Below are 14,054 nucleotides of genomic sequence, written 5' to 3' on the forward strand. Positions count from 1 at the left end.
GATTTAAAGAAACAGAACGCGATCGTTAAGTTATGTTTGGTTTGAGGGAAAACGGCGGGTGAAACTCTTGTAATGCTCCAGAGAGCTTACAAAGAAGATACTATGTAGGAATCGCAGGTATACGAGTGGTTTTCCAGCTTCAAGGCCAGTGAATTAATGATTGACGACCAAATTCGTTCAGGGCGACCCTCAACTTTCTCAACTGATAAAGACATCTAAACAATTCGGGGATTGTTAAATCCGAGTTTGTTTCTCCCGATGAAACTGTTAATCAGGTATTTTACCAGGGAGTTTCGCGTCGCTTGCGCCACTCAGTGAGGCAGAAACGCCCCAATTTGTGGGAAAGGTGGGAGTGGTGGTTCTGTCACGACAATGCTCCAACACACACTACCCTGGCAGTGCAACAGTATTTAAGAAAAGTGGCATGACATCGTTTTTCCACCTGCCCTATTTACCAAACCTCATCCCATGTAAATTTTTCTGTTGCTCGTATGAAAAAAAAAAAAAAAAGTCCTGAAAGAGGAACGTTTTGTGGCTGTGAAGCTCCTTCATATCAGACATTACAAAAACGGGGAATGGTTTTCAGGCAATTGGGAAAACAATCCACAACATGCCGCTAGAACATTTATCACATGACGCCGGTAGGCAAACTGACTCGAAAGGGATGCCGTTAAGCGCTGCTAGCGGCAGAAGCTGGTACCACGAACGGGCCGTTCGTATAGAACCAGCTCCTTCTCCAGAAATTCATTCCGGATACTTTTTGGTCCACCTCCTACATTAGCTATTTTAATAAGTAGCGGGAGCCGAGGGTGAAAGACGAGGTATAGAGGGCACGTGACAGGCGGTCGGCGGGGAAGTCACGAGCTGGCGGGAGAGAATGCGTGCTGAGCGAGGCTGGAGCTGGGCAGGAACGACGGAGCCGGGCTGCCTGGCCTGGCCCATGGCGAACCCCGGGGCGGTTCACCAGCGAGGTCTGGAGACGGACCGGGGGAGACGGCGAGCCCTAGCCATCTGGCCTAGCCCTTACAAAAATTTTAAATGAATTTCATTTGACAGTTTATGGAGTCTACTCATTACATCTTTTCGAGTCTCAATAGAAATGCAAACGAGTTTTGTAACGAGTCCGTAAGGAGTTTACGAAAACTATTGGCCATCGCGTTCCAATTGATGTTTCGACAAAGCTACCGCATAAAGTTTCTAATGTATTTCATATGAATATAATTTGAACGTCTATTGACACCGTTTCGAGTCTGTGTTGAAAAACAATTGATTTTTTGTAACGAGTCCCTAAGGAGTTTACGAAAACTATTGGCCACCGCGTTTCAATTGAGGTTCAGCCGTGCCACCTCATAAGAATTTCTAATAGATTTCATTTGAAAGTCTAGATACACTGCTTTGAGTCTCTGTTGAAAATCAAATGTTTTTTTCTACCACGTTGTCCTTGAGGTTTTGACGTGCCATCTCATTAGGTATATTCCGACGAGTCAGAATATACCAAATGAGATGGCCCATCAAAACCTGAATTGCAACGCTGTAGAAAATAACATTTGATTTTCAACAGAGACTCAAAGCAGTGTATCTAGACTTTCAAATGAAATGTATTAGAAATTATACTCCTAGCGTGGGTTTCTAGATAGACGGCTCTAAGGGGGAAGACGGCAATAGGTTGCATAACATGTGGTCCGGATCTAACCGTTGTTTTGAGGGATGGGGAAAGTGAGTGCAAGTGTCACTTTTATGTATGCCTATATACGCATGCAGTGTTCGGAAAATGCCTGCATAAAACCGTGTGAAGGAGTAATATAACTGGTTTATTAAAAATGCAAAATTCGAGTATACGGTACACTGCTTTCGTGTCCATGGGGGACCTTGTACTGCCATTGTGTCCATGGGAGACCTTGTACTGCCTTCATGTCCATGGGAGACCTTGTACTGGTAACCTATAAAAAACAAAATGCACAGTTACACGTTGATCTGCTTATCTAAACTTCAATGTCCGCGCAAGGCATCCTGTTCACAGTGCGGCACTACCTCAGCGCTGAATCAGTATTACAAACCGGGACATCAGTCCTTTAGGAAAGGAGGACCCTCAGAACACACGATACAAGCCATGGAAGTAGCAGTGACTCGTTGCCTTAACAGGACTGAGTTAGCGCTGCACTGTATGTGTGAACCAGCCCTAAATGCAGAAGGTCACATTCACAATTCCTACATTTTTGCTCACCCAGGCACTTAATTTACACACTACCTTGATAGTTTAATGAGTGGCACTAATAACATTGTCAGGGGCACCATAATGCAAAAGTATATTTTGCCCCCGAGTCTGCGAGAATCAATCGCTCACTGTTTTTGCCGCTGCATTGCACTCTTTTATTTCGGCTTTTGAAAAGGTCTACTAAAGATAAGCGAGCAGATGTTATCGCTTATGAAGTTTACCAAATTTGAACATAGAGAAGCTAAGACTTATAGGCATCTCGCAGAATTAACATGGCAATTTGGGCCAAATGATCCATGATCGTAGACAAGCGCCGCAAAAAACACGTGGACAATAAGTGGCGGTAAACACTGGCGCCAGTGTTTTATGTCTACTTGTTGTCCCTGTGTATTTTTATTTACTTTTTTTTGTTTGTTTACTATCTTGAACAAGTATTTTTAATCACACTGGACAGGAAGGAAACGGTAATAGGGTTCTATGCGGATCATAAAGCCATGCTCCGAATGGGTGAGTATCAACTGCAGGTTTCACAATAGTGGCGAATCCAGGGGGGGGGGGGGGGGGACCCCCCTCCTTCCCCCCCCCCCTTCTCGGAGGGCAATTGGACATGAGTGGACCCCCCTTGAACAAGAAAGAATGGGAGAATAGTATCCTTAAAAATTTTCCGCCCACCCCAAAACAAACAAAGGTCTGGATCCGCCACACTAAGTTTCAATTATTGGGAGGATCGAAACATCAGAGGCCGAGTTCAAAAAGCAAACTTACGATACCCGAGAAGAAATCCGTATTAACAAAACAAAATTTGTCGCACCTTTTGAGTGACTTACAACGAAATATTACGACATTATCCAAAATGTCTCACAAACATTTTAGGGCAAACATGGCCGCACATCACTTGGCTATTTCGCCGCGACCAGCAATGAATATAGAAGCGTGGGCAAGAGGCATGTGTTTTGCGCACTGTTCACATGCATCCCTACTTGAAGCAGTATAAGGGCAACGCTAAACTACACACGGAGGATTCAGCCGACGAGTCTGCCGAGCTGTCCATCCTGCCCGTTAGAGCTAACCAGGTGCAGGACTGCGATCAACGGTGAGATGCGCCAATGAATCAACGAAAGCAAATGCCACACAAATCTTCAGTGCACGCAAAAGTATCCTTCACCTATGAATGGCGTGAACCTGATTTGGTGATCATTAGCGCCCCCTCGTACTTCAGTAGTGATTTTCAAAGTGGTGAGCAGCTGTACGACCCTACCACACGAAAAGGCACATTCCTGACTGGATGTGTCTTTTTAATGCCAAAGCATTATATGTCCATGGAGCGAAAAATCCGATTTGTACCAAACGTTAACAGAGGAATAAAAGAAAGAATAAAATGTTCTTCCACGGCTGAGATTTGAACCCAGTGCTGCTGTGTGAGAGTTGGGCGTGCCAGCTGCTCTGCTATCTCAGCCGCTTCGGAATGCGACATTACTCTCCCCTCAAAAAGAAGCTTGTCCCATTACAGCGTTTTTTGTCCCTGTTTATCTGAGGCTGTTTTTTCATCATGTTTGACGGCATCGGCGTTGATGTGCCCGAAAGATGGTCATAAAAATATGTCCTCGGTTCGATGACATCACACTTCACATGACGACATGACGTACCATGATGTGTGACGCCGTATTATGTAACGTAATATAAATATTAGAGGGGCACTTAGTTATACATACGTGGATGGAATGCGAAAGCATTGCCATTCCTAACAATAGAGGAAAAAAAAAGGAAGTGTCGTTAGGAATGGCAATGCTTTCGCATTCAATCCACAAAGGGATACCTAAGTGCCCCTGTAATATTTTGAGTGGAGTAGAGCTCAAATAAACGCCGTACGGTGCAGTATATCCATGATTAAGTTGCTGCTAGTCGTGAGGCTTAATGTTTAGCACCAACAATACCATAGTTTTTCCTCGGTTGCGACGAAGTGCCACTGCGCTACGAACTTGCTAGAAATTTCTGCATATGCGACCACTTTCTTCTGAAAACCTATGGTGACCTGCCACTCACTTTTGGCCAAAGAACAGTGAAAATACCAGATGTGAAAACAGCCATAACAAGCATTAAAGAAATCAAGATGGGGGTCATAGCATTAGCTTCCCAACGTGGCGAGACTAGCACAGGATTTCTGTTACTCGCCGTTTAAGACAGGAGTCGACTTTTTCCGGTCTGATCTTGAAAACAAAGTTTGGTTCCGTTAATTTTGTAGCAGAAAGCCCGTGCTTTCCAGTTTGTGGGGTCATTTTCTCGGTTCAAAATATGATGCAGAGTCCTTCCCATAAAAATGCATGGGTGCCCGCTAGGACTCTTCGAAATGGTTAAATTAACTGAGGTCATTATACTCTGTTGCCACTCTAGAATAGCAGAAGGCCCTCCCACAAAGCCCTTCACTCTTTTTAATAAGCAAACACTAGATAGGAGGATAACCGAGAGGACACCGCCAATCATGGCGAGCAAAGGGAATTGTGGGAGGGGCTTGTGCTATTCTATAGTTGCAACGGACTATAACAAAAGTTTACAGTACTATGAAAACAAAAAGACCAAGTGTGCACAGAAATTCACAGGAAGTGTAGCAGGGATAGAATAGAAAAAACTGCAGCTGCAATATTTACCCTTTAAATTTCCCTCGACAGCACAGCAGAGATGACATGCTGGTCGTCAGCGCCTGGAGGGCCACCCCCTTGTACTGGGAGCACATGTAGTCTGAAACGAACAACAAACAAAAAATTAAATGCATGAACAATCCGCACATGCTGTTATTTCGCTTCATTGGCCGCTTCAGAGAAAGCAAGCATGCACACCGTTGTCCAACCATGTCAACTGCTAGCCGAAACTTTCTGCCACCAGGATTAAGATATTGCTTGCGCTATAAAAAAAAAAAAACATTTACACACTACCCAGCTGGCACGCTGAAAGTTCAAACATTGAAGAAACTACAACATAAAACTTCAATGCAAGGGCTACACCTCGTGGACAATACACAAAAGTATGTTCAGTGTAAACCTTGGTGCACCGCAAGGCTGATTTACCTCAGCCAGTTTGGATCATCTGCAGTTCCATTCTTTTCAAGATATTATGCCTGAAAATTTGTGACAAATTAACTGGGTTAAAATTTTTTAATCGACACCCGGCCCAAATATTTAGGAAGTATACTAGTGGGTTAATTTCTAACTTACCATAATTATTTTCGGCATCCTGAAGGCGTCACTTCAGGGTCTTTTCATAGTGGATTTACCTCGCCCACACAGGTGCAACCACACTGAAATGTTTGCAAAGTTTCAGGCAGGGCAATTAAACGTCTGCAGTTTCTCTCGAACACCGCTGTCACAAATTTTGTCTTTTTTTGTGATTTTGGTCTGTTTATAGGTGGTTTTGGGGCAGGGTCAATTACAATCCTCGCACTTGTTTACCTGAGCGTCAAAGGCTTGAGCTCGGATGAGACTATACTCCTTTTCATACTTAAGGTGCAAAGCTGTCAAAGCTACTGGCGCGAGCGTGGGGCTTGGTCTTGTTGATCATTTGCACGCCTTCTCGCACAAACAAAACCGTAGATGAAGCCACGCACTCGCGCCAGTAGCTTTGACAGCGTTGCACGCTAAGTATGAAAAAGTATAATGCCGGCCGAGCTTCAAACCAATGGGAAGAGGAAGACAAGCGTTTCGGGTTGGCCAACCACGAACCTGTGACAACCGCATAGGTCATTCAACAGACGTTTCATACCGCTTAAACACTGTGTCGAACTGCATTTTGAAGTCAGTCCCAATTCCAACGGTGTATGAACAGGGGCATTCATTTCGTGGCATGCCTTGAAATGAATCGAAGTGACGCAAGCTGGGAACACACTGCTGCTGCTTCATTTGGGAATAACTGCGGCCCTCGGCTTGATCACATCACAATTGCAAAATGAAAGAGAAAAAAAAGAGGAAAAAGGAACAACTGCTTTATCAAAAGTTCTAACCGACAAATGTAAACCCAGTTCAATTCTAGAAAGCCAGGGGACCGAAGTTTGTCCTAACAGTACAATTTAGTCCACTTCCATAACTTCAAAACAAAAGATGGATATCCTCTTCAACCATTTTGACTGAAAAGGAATATTGTCTCTGCATGAACCGAATTCCAAGGAAGTCTAACTTCGGAAATGTAATGAAGTATTGCCAATGTAATCAATTTATAGTTGAAAGACATCAGTACACTGCTAGACCAATAAGACATTTCCTAAAGCAACGGACTGAAAGTAGCATTAGGAATTCAATACGTGCTCTGTTGACATGAGCCACACTTTCTCGGACCATACACAGAATGAGTGGCAACTTTTCATTACGCTGCACATAGATCCAAACATTAGGACAGATAAAGCAAACCCAACTAGTTAAAAAAAAGAAAAAGAAAAAAAAAAAACATTCTAGCTTAAAGACCGACCAACGTAACCATTTTCCGCAAGGTAGGAAAATGCCCCTCGCGCCCTCCTCTTTTCACCCTCTCCCGAAAATCACGTGACGGCAGAGGCTTCTTTTCTGTCGGCTTTTTCTGTAGGGATAATCCTCAAAAACCGCGAAATGAGAGGCTAGCTGCGAGCACCACAACGACCTTGAGACGTCCAGGTGTCTTCCCTCCTTGACGCGGAGCGCGGGCACGCTGAATCCGCGAGATTGAGGAAGCCAGCGCGACCGAACGGTTTTTCCCATGAGCTGCAGGTCCGAGGCCGCTCGGTCGGGGGAGATCGAGGGGTCGTGGTATGCGGGGTTTGTTCCAGTAGCCGCTTTCTGGCATCGCGCGGCTGCTGGAACCATTGCCGTGTCTGCAGAAGTTTTAACTTGCGCAATAAAGGGTTCAGGTCATCGATAATACATTTATTTTCGAAACTTATAAATCAACTGGCTTTCCCTAATCTCTTCATTACTGTTTGAAACACATCTCCTCTCATAGGTTGTTTATCCCATTTTGAACTCTTGCTTATTTATTCGTCCTTACCTCTGCTTGATGTCTGTTTTCTTACTTGATAAAGACTTTTAAATATTGGCGCGGGCTTGCGCGATCGACGACGCTATCCCGGATTTATCCAAAATTGGAAAGATTGGCGTCAGGAGGGGTTGAAGAAGCAAACCGAAATTATTGCTTCTAATGAAGACGGCACAATTGTGAGATAGGTCATTGCTTCACTTGCCTCCACAACGCCCCATCGTTTGCACTATCGCAACTGCTCAGTAACATAGCTGTATACCACATTTTACTCATGGTTACTATAGATCTGGCCCCACAGGCTTTCCAGTTATCAGCGATTCGACATTTTAATGACCGGCGACTCTCCTGAATGAGAATAAATATTATCACCTTCCCACAACATCCACCCCTTCCCCCCCACCCCCTTTCCCGAGTTGGAAAAATATCAGCCCACTCCAGGAAGCAGCCTTCAGACTGCGTTTTTCGGCTACTCATCCTCAACACATTCGAACGTGGAAGTAAACACATCGCATGAACGACGCCTGTTTATTTGCAACCTAAATAATGTGGCTCTACTGTTGGGGCCACATCAATCTCATCATCAGTCATTATTTGTTACGACTTCATGGTGAAAGTGTGTTCGTCGTGATGCCACAAAAGTGGCCGATTCAAAGGGAGAAATAGGTCCTCGTATTTATATTGCGGAAATACTCGCTTCTGTGACGCTCTAGTGCGTAAGGTAAACGCACCCGAGGCAGTGCGTAATACTTTACAACTGTCTTTGAGGATGAAATATTTGTGGAAAGTGCGTAAAATTGTTTACACCACAAAAGCATACCTAAACACAACAAAATATCGCAACTGCAAATAAAAAAAAAAAATCTGCCTGCGAAAACCATTGCTTCCCCCCCCCCCCCCCCTTCTCTCTCTCTCTTTTCGCGCCACTACAAAAAATAGCGGCCGGGCAACGAAATTCTATCAAAACCTCGCTTCTTGGAGAAATGACAGCTGGCTATATGGTAGTGAATCTGCCAGAGAGTTTGTAGAAATAATGGGCGACCAATGAATCTAGCCTTCTGCAGGAATCATGCCCGGGATATTTCCATTTCCCTTCCGCGCGATTAGAAGGCAAGATGTTGGGGGAATTTATGTGCACTAACATGCTACTTCTAAAAGAAAGTGCCAGATTTCTAGTGCATGTCAATCTACATGTAAATAGTTTAATCAGTGTGCACAAACATGCGCGGCCTGGAGGATGCCATGGAAGCATGGCGGAAAGCTTGCTGGAAATAGAAGTCTCTATTGCATTGCACTGGTGTAGAAAATTATTACGTGTTTTTGTTTTATTTCTGTGTGAAAATAAAAACAGCGTTTAGAAACCGAACCCTGTGCGTTTTGAGGAGCGCCGAGAGAACATAAAAAACCCGGGACAGCCTGAACAATATGAGGCGCCTTGCGTCACTGAGCTTTTCCTGGTTGCTTGTTTCTCCGGAGCCTTTCAAAAGGGGATGAAAAATTATGAACCGATTGGCCCGACTTGCCACATTAGAGCAGTTCATCTTCATTACAGCAGCCTCTCTTAGAGCGTCTTGCATAGTTCAGCTTGTACTGGTCCGTTTTTATTTTCGGTTCCTTTTAAAAAGTAAGCTCTAAGCCACTGGATCAACCTACAACATTCAAAATTTACGGAAGTGGAGAAGTGGTTGGGAGGGCCAAGCGGGCAAGGGTTGCACACCTCTCGAACCACCGTCCGTTACCTTTGCTGAGCGGCTGGGCTTTGCGAGCAGAATGCGAGCTTGCTTGAGTAACTTGGATCCGTTCAGAAGATAAACCCCCCTAAACGACAATCTCCGCCGCCTGGGAAGAACGTAAGCGGGCGAACGAAACGCCTCTGGGTTTTGCGTCACGCCTACATTTCAAGGGTCAGAGTTACTGGTTCCCAACACCATGCACGATTGACGGCTCGGCCCGCGTTTTTTATTATATATTGATACAGAGAAGAAGGAGAAGAGCGCGACGGCCCGCGGCCATAGTGCGTTCTGGATCGCGCTCTGGCGGGCAATCAGATTAAAAACGTACCGCTGAAAACCACCCTGTGTACATAGTCGAAAACGGGGATTGGCAGTATTTCAAATACAAGTATTTGAAATACGTATTTCAAATACTTTGTGTATTTTGCATTTGCATTTAATTACAAATTGGGCAATGTATTTCACGTGTGTATTTAAATACTAAAACGTGGGTATTTCAAATACAAATGTAATTAAATACAATTTTGTGGGCGAAAATACATCCCTCAAATTGATTGTCACTGTCCAGAGCAGGAAGAAAACTATGTTCTGCACCGAATGCAGTGTCTCTCAATCAAGCACTAGCGTTTAGTGACTTTGTGATTACGGTGCTTGTCCAAGGCAAGAATAGTGACGAAATCGACGTTCACAGGCAGACTGGCTAAATAAGTGCCTGTGACAATTTGTGATGCTCTCCAGCCTGATTTCCATCCATATTTTTGCCTGGAACATTCTAAATGCACGGGTCGTCCAGATTTTCGTAACTGGTGCGAGTTGCAACAATAAAAAATTCTCTAGCTAGTGCTGCGCGTCTTGGTCGTCTCGGTTCTTTGTTGGTCTATACCGAAATGTAATCGACAAAAAAAGCTGCTTAAAGCTCTGTATTTTTTTTACCTATTACGTCCAAGCTGATTATATTTCTTTGGGATTATATTTCTATTACGTTACAAGAGCCTCGCACACTAACTCCCGAGTGTGCGATGCAAAATTAAAATGAGATACCCAGAAACCCGTTGCAGGTGCCCTGAAGTCACTGACGCAAATTTTGAGGAATATATTTGGAAAAGTATTTGGAGGCGACCAAATACATTTGGTTGTATTTGTATCTTGTACTTAAATGCTTTTTTGAAAATGTAATTAGATTTGTAATTAAATACATTTCTGACGAAGTATTTTGTATTTGTATTTCGATACATATTTGCATGTATTTTGCCCATCCCTGGTCGACAACATGATAAGCATCGAATGGGAGTGAACGTAGACGTATAATGATCCGATACAAAGTTTCGCTTGATTCCTAAACGAATAATGCCATAGCCAAGTACACCTTCACATCAAATTGTTTGACAGAATTGAAGAGAAGATTGTGTGTTTCTTGAAAGAGGTTTTGGCCCCCTTCCATCCGGTCCGCTTTTCTATAGGCCCCAAATAACGTGGGCGAATCTTTCATTTTGTTGCATTTCCACTTCTCCGCTTCCGCAGATTATGATGTGGTAGTTTGGTCCAGTGGCTTAGAGCTCACGTTTTGAAAGGAACCGAAAATAAAAACGGACCAGTACAAGCTGAACTATGCAAGACGCTCTAAGAGAGCCTGTCGTAATAAAAATGAACTGCTCTAATGTGGCAAGTAGGGTCAATCGGTTCATAATTTTTCATCCCGTTTTGAAAGTCTCCGGAAAAACAAGCAACCAGGAAAAGCTGAGTGACGCAAGGCGCCTTGTGTTGTTCAGCTTGTCCCGATTTTTGTATGTCCTTCCGGCGCTCCTCAAAACGCACAGGGTTCGGTTCCTAAACGCTGTTTTTATTTTGGCACGGAAATAAGACAAAAATACGTAATAATTCTTCACACTAGTGCAATGCAATAGAGACTTCTATTTTCAGCAAGCTGCTTTCCGCCATGCTTACATGTCATCCTCCAGGCCACGAATGTTTGTGCACAGTGATTAAACTATTTACATCTAAATTGACATGCACTATAAACCTGGTACTTTCTTTTAGACGCAGCGTGTTAATGCACATGAATTCTCCCAGCGTCTTTCCTTCTAATCGCGTGGAAGGAAAATGGAGATATCCCGGGCATGATTTGTGTAAAAGGCTAGGTTCAATGGTCGCCTATTATTTCTACAAACTGCCTGGCAAATTCACTACCATATAGCCTGCTGTCCTTTCTCCAAGAAGCGAAGTTTTGATAGAATTTCGTTGCTCGGCCGCTATTTTTTGTAGTGGCGCGAAAAGAGAGAGAGAGAGAGAGAGAGATAAAAGCAACGGCTTTCGCAAGCTTATATTTTTTTTTTTTTTTTTTGCCATTGCGATATTTTGTTGTGTTTAGGTACGCTTTTGTGGTGTAAACAATTTTACGCACTTCCCACAGATATTTTATCGTCAACGACAGTTGTAAAGTATTACGCAGTGCCTCGGGTGGTTTGACCTTACGCACTGGAGCGTCACAGGAGCGAGTATTTCAGCAAAATTTGAATCGACCACTTTTGTGGCATCACGACGAACACACTTTTACCATGAAATCGTAACAAATAATGATTGATGATGAAATTGATTGGGTCCCAACAGTAGAGCCACATTATTAAGGTTGCAAATAAACTGGGCGTCGCTCATGCGATATGTTTACTTCCAGGTTCGAATGTGTTGAGGATGAGTAGCCGAAAAACGCTGTCTGCAGGCAGTTCCTTGGAGTGGCCTGATACTTCCCCAACTCGGGAAACGGGGTGGGGTGGAGAGAGAGAAAGGGGTGGATGTTGATGGAAGGTGATAATATTTATTCTCACTCAGGAGAGTCGCCGGTCGTTAAAACGTCGACTTGCTGATGACGGGAAAGCCTGTGGGGCCACATCTATAGTAACCCTGAGTAAAATGTGATATACAGCTATGTTACTGAGAAGTTGCGATAGTGCAAACGATAGGGCGTTGTGGAGGCAAGTGAAGCAAAGACCTATCTTACGATTGTGCCGTCTTCATTAGAAGAAAGGATTTCGGATTGCTTCTTCAACCGCTCTTGACGCCAATCTTTCCAATTTTGAATGAATCCGGGACAGCGTTGATCGCACAAGCCCACGCCAATATTTAAAGGTCTTTATCAAGTAATAAAACAAACATCCAGCAGAGGTAAGGATGGATAAATACGCAAAAAAGTCCAAAATGAGATATACAACCTATGAGAGGAGATGTGTTTCAAACAGTAAAGAAGAGATTGGGAAAAGCCACTTGATTTATAAGTTTCGCAAATAAATGTATTATCAACGACCTGAACCCTTTATTGCGCAAGCCAATCCTTGTGCAGACACGGGAATGGTTCCAGCAGCCGCGCGATGCCAGAAAGCGGCTACTGGAACGAACAACGCATACCACGACCCCTCGATCTCCACCGACCGAGCGGCCTCGGAGCTGCAGCTCATGGGAAAAAGCGTTCGGTCGCGCTGGCTTCCTCAATCCCGCGGATTGAACGTACCCGCTTCCACGAGGGAAGACACCTGGACGTCTCAAGGTCGTTGTGGCGCTCGCAGCTAGCCGCTCATTTCGCGGTTTTTGAGGATTATCCCTACAGAAAAAGCCGACACAAAAGAAGCCCCTGCCGTCACGTGATTTTTGGGAGAGGGTGAAAAGAGGAGGGTGCGAGGGGCATTTTCCTACCTTGCGGAAAATGGTTTCGTTGGTCGGTCTTTAACGAGAAAATAGGGAGTTTTAGAATATCGGGCGCTACTTTACCGCGCGTTACGGACGGCAAAATAGCGAGGATTGCGGCGAAGAGTTTTAGAATAGCGTTTCTCTGAAGGGGAGCCCCCCAAACGCAAGCATCTCGCGCTTAAAACGCCACCAAGATGTCGCGGCAGCTTTTATTTGAAAGTTAGAACGTTTTATCTTGAAAATTAAACAAGCTTTTTGTCCAGAGGAACATTTTTTTGTAGTTTTTTTACACTCAATGCCGCATGTTTTGTTTTTGTCGCTGCCAAGCTGCTCTGTTGTACTTACGAAGCCCAGACGATCCACTACCCAGGCATGCTTACATGTCTGCCGCGATCGTAAGTACACGCGCCTCGATAGCTTTGAGCTGTGAATCCAGCGATCCGTGGCGTTTTCAATACGCGTCGACCATACCGACCGCGGTCGCCGGGTGCGACTCACGCAGTTCCCGAGCGGGCGACGGCGTCGAAGACGCATTCAACGGAGATGTCGTGGGCGCCGCCTTTTGCGGTACGCCGCCTTTTAAGGTACCCACGCTATTATCGAAAAATAACGGGCCCCAAAGCTCGAGTCCGAAGCTTGTTTTGGGTCTGCGCATGCACAGCAGCCACGAGATTATTCTAAAACTCCATAATGTTCACTTCTCGTTCAACGCGTACAATGCAAACAAAGAAGTACACTTACCAACTGCGTTGAGTTGCTCGTTCTGTTGCGTCGTCGGCCTTCCGCGCTCTTGAACATAATCATCACCAGAGAAAACTTCACAGATAGATAAACTTGGTTAAATTAGCACATTTTCATTTCTAAAGGCATTTCCATACCGCGAAACGGCGAAACACCTAACGGTCGCAAAAATGGCGAAACCATGCCGGAAAAAGAAAAATACAAAGAACTGGTGTCGCTACCGATGGGGCGTCGAAGACGCGATCCTTAAAATATGAAACCGAAACCAGTAAAAGTTGCAATACTGAAACCGAAACTGACCAAATCGCGATAGAGGGGCGCCGTAAATAGATCTGTTCACATGATGCATCTCGTTGGCGAATCTTGTGTCGCGAAACTAGGTTTTGGGAAACAAATTCCCCGTCTGAACGCAACCGAAAAAGTGGCGCGCCTTCGAAAAAATTGGCGCGTGTTTCTCGCTTCTGGAGCAATTTTTCGCTGAAACCTCACCGACACCGAAGGAGAAACGCGGACGCTGCCAATGGCCGCTCGACTTCGCTATGACGTCTGACCTTCGAGGAGGAGCGAGCTTTTAGAGGAGTCTGATTTTTGGCCGATTCCGTATCCGAGCCGAAGCCGAAAGAAAACAAAACAAACATGTCGAGCGACATACGGGCGACGAGTCTTGGTCCTGCTCGGTTGCAGGTGTGTTAACG

General features: G+C 44.7%; 1 long non-coding RNA gene across 1 annotated transcript; it reads right to left on the reverse strand.

Moving 5' to 3' along the window:
• Positions 1-4,911: 4,911 nt before the first annotated feature.
• On the reverse strand, positions 4,912-13,400 carry LOC121834665. The gene is made up of 3 exons (XR_006077300.1): positions 13,360-13,400; positions 5,425-5,507; positions 4,912-4,951 (listed from the first exon to the last, which is right to left on the reverse strand). It is a non-coding gene; the product is annotated as an uncharacterized LOC121834665 (long non-coding RNA).
• Between the last annotated feature and the right edge of the window lie 654 nt (positions 13,401-14,054).

The sequence above is a fragment of the Ixodes scapularis genome, unplaced genomic scaffold, assembly GCF_016920785.2.
Source record: "Ixodes scapularis isolate PalLabHiFi unplaced genomic scaffold, ASM1692078v2 ptg002543l_1__unscaffolded, whole genome shotgun sequence".
NCBI classification, from domain to species: domain Eukaryota; kingdom Metazoa; phylum Arthropoda; class Arachnida; order Ixodida; family Ixodidae; genus Ixodes; species Ixodes scapularis.